Here is a 3,427-nt window from a genome sequence, read left to right as displayed (position 1 = left end):
CTATTTATAGACTACCATATTTGTTCTTTTCTTCTTGCTCCTTTCCAACTCCAGGCCTATTTATTAAAAAATTCTAACATTCTTTTTTTTATTTTGCTCTTCATCCCTATCAGATGAAGGGTAAATCCTTAATCAGACTTTTGTCATTTCTCTACTTACCCAATTTACATCTCTACTTTCAAACATATGACCTCCAACCACATCATCTGTACAGATAGCATATTAACATCTAAGCCATAAATCTGATTCTATTAGTCTTTTGGTTTGCAGTTACAATCTAGGTTTCTCATCATAGCTTGCCAGGCCATGTTTATGATAATCTTTTTTTAAGCCAATTCTGGTTTATATATTTATAGAATGGGATTCATTTCTTTTCAGAGGTAAGTTGTATGAGAATCTTAACCTTCATTTTATGGTCTTCTGCCTCCCATTTCATGCTTGTATAAAGGGATTCTTAGATATTCTAATTACTTATATCCTTATCCAGAAACCATGTCCCCTGGGCTGGGAATGTGGCTTAGTAGTAGAGGCTTGCCTAACATGCATGAAGTCCTGGGTTCGACTCCTCAGTACCACACAAAGAGAAAAAAACGGAAGTGGTGCTGTGGCTCAAGTGGTAGAGCACTAACTTTGAGCAAAAGAAGCTCAGGGACAGTGCCCAAGCCCTGAGTTCAAGCCCCAGGACTGGAAAAAAAGAAAGAAAGAAAGGAAGAAAGAAAGAAGGAAAGAATGAAAGAAAGAAAGAAAGAAAGCATGTCTTCTGCTTTCATGCCTTCATTGCTTCCAACTTCCTTCCCTTATTTGACACATTCCTACTCAGTTTTCACTAATGAGCCCAGCAAATGCACTAATAAAATTGTTAATAATTTCCTGATTAAATGATGCGTTCATATGCTTACAATTATTTTCACCACATTATGGCATTATTTTGTTTCTTCTTATGTTACAGAATGTTTATGTATTAATATTACACTCAATTTTATTTTTGGAACTTGGACTAAAGTTTGAAACACAGAAGACCCCTAATAAACATCTCTGGACTGAAAATTAACCTTCATGTAAATACTGCAAATAGCTTTAAATACTTAAACCAGCAGCACTTAAAAGGTATGGTATACTCTGGCAGCTTGTTGTTAACTTGATCCATGATCTTTCATACTCTTTAGCAATAGACCATGGAAGATGTAGAGGGAGAGGGGCCTTTAAGAATTCTTATTTAATCTGGTAAAAATCATAGTTCTGTCAGGACAACCCAGAAATGCATTCATTGAGTTTTTCTTGAGACTTTATGTTGCTTATTTAGATGTCTGATCAATTTCTTTCTAACTAACTTACTTGCCTTAAGTCTAGTCTTCCATTTTAATTCCCATATATAATGTAATTATACTAATCTTTCCCAGATGCTAGAATTTCTTTTTGGGTTTCAATATTATTAGTGAAAAGTCCAAAATCCTTAAGAAAGCTTCTAGTAGTCTTTTATAATGAGAGCATTGCTTGCATCTCTGTCCTCCTGCTTTCTCTTGCCATCCTTGGGCCACTGGATTTATGTTAGACTGAATAGGTTTTGGCTCATCCATCTGCCTTATTTATCCTACTTCTAGGTAGTTTTATTTTCTTGGGATACTCCATCATTATTTCTAGTCAATTCTTCAAATTTTATTAGACCATATTAATTGTACAGAGGGATTTTATTGTCACGTTTCTATACATGCATGTAATGTATTTTGATTGAATTCACTCCATTATGCTTTATTGATATCTTCTGCCTTTTAAATCAATCTGGATATTATATTCTTGTATGTGCATATAGAGTACTGCATCATAATTTCCCTCCCCTATTTCCCTTTCCTCCCCTGCCCCTGCCCTACCGCCCATTGGTCCCTTTCCCAGTTATCATTTTGTAGTCTCTTCGTCCTACTCTTCCTCCTCCTTCTTCTCCTCCTCCTTCTCCTCCTCTTCCACCATATCCTTCTCCTCCTCTTTCTTCACTTCCTCTTCTTTCTTGCTTCTTTTCCTCTTTCTCCTCATAATCTTCATCATTCTTTCTAAATTCTATTTATGAGAGAGAACACAAGTATTTGTTTTTCTCACTTTGGCTTGTTTCACTTAGTATAATGATTTCCAGTTCCATCTACTTTTCCCATTAACAACATAATTTTATTCTTTTTAAATGAATAAACAACACTCCATTGTGTTTATGTACTATGTTTTGGGTTATTGCTTAAATGTCAATTTCTCTGTTAAGCTCTCCTTGATGGACTCTTACTTTTCCCTCCTTACAATTTCTTCACTTACATGTTTCTGCAGTACTCTTACATTTCCCCCATATATGAGTATCACACCTTACAATCGCCTCTCTTATTTTTTGTGTAACTCAGTAGACCATATTCTGAGAAGGTGCAAATACTGACATTTGTGTTTCTTGTTATAAGCCAGTACTTAATACAGAAGCTTGCAAAACCTAATGCTGAGTAATACTTTATAAAATATAGTGACATAGAAAGTACTTTTTACACTATTCACTGAAATATAAAGTGAAATAAAAATAATTTCTAAGCTGGGCGTTGGTGACTGTAATCCTAGCTACTCAGGAGGCTGAGATCTGAGGATCACGGTTCAAGCTAGCCCTGGCAGGAAAGTCCATGAGACTCTTATCTCCAATAAACCACCAGAAAACTCGAAGTGGCACTGTGGCTCAAGTGGTAGAGTACTAACTTTGAATTGAAGAGCTGAGGGACAGTGCCCAGGCCCAGAGTTCAAGCCCCACAACCCACAAAAAAAAAGTAATTCTGAATTCCATCTTGTGATATCATTGAGAAATTATGGGAATGAGTGAGACAACTAAAACTCAGCCATTAAAAAGGAAAAAGAAGCTATGCACCTGTGGCTCACACCTATAATCCTAGCTACTCAGGAGGCTGAGATCTGAAGATCGTGGTTCGAATCCAGCCTGGGCAGGAAAGGCTGTGAAACTCTTATCTCCAATAAATCACCAGAAAACTGGATGTGGTGCTGTTGCTAAAGTGGTAGAACACTAGACTTGAGTTGAGGAGCTGAAGGACATCACTCAGGTCCAGAATTCAAGCCCCATGACCACCAAAACAAAAAAAGAAAAAAGAAAAAGAGAGAAATCCTTACCAGTTATACACAAAAGTGCTTCTGACAGTTGTTTTTTAGGGGTACAATGAAGAACTTAGCGTTTCATGACTTTCTATGTCTCAACTAAGTTTCTGAGTTCACATAGGAATGAAAGCCATTTTCAAAATATATTACCCACAAAGCATGTGATGATGGAGAGACCTCCTCACTTGGAAACCACCTCATTTCTGCTTCTGGAAGGAGGAAGCCTGTTCTCGTGTCTAAGTGAGTGGGTGCCTCTAAGTCACTGGCAGTGACCTCACATGTCAGAAATAGGTTCTGGAACCAT

The sequence above is a fragment of the Dipodomys merriami genome, unplaced genomic scaffold, assembly GCF_024711535.1.
Source record: "Dipodomys merriami isolate MVZ:Mamm:240054 unplaced genomic scaffold, mDipMer1.0.p SCAF_30, whole genome shotgun sequence".
In the NCBI taxonomy this organism is placed as follows: Eukaryota; Metazoa; Chordata; class Mammalia; order Rodentia; family Heteromyidae; genus Dipodomys; species Dipodomys merriami.
This window is presented reverse-complemented; position numbering follows the sequence as displayed.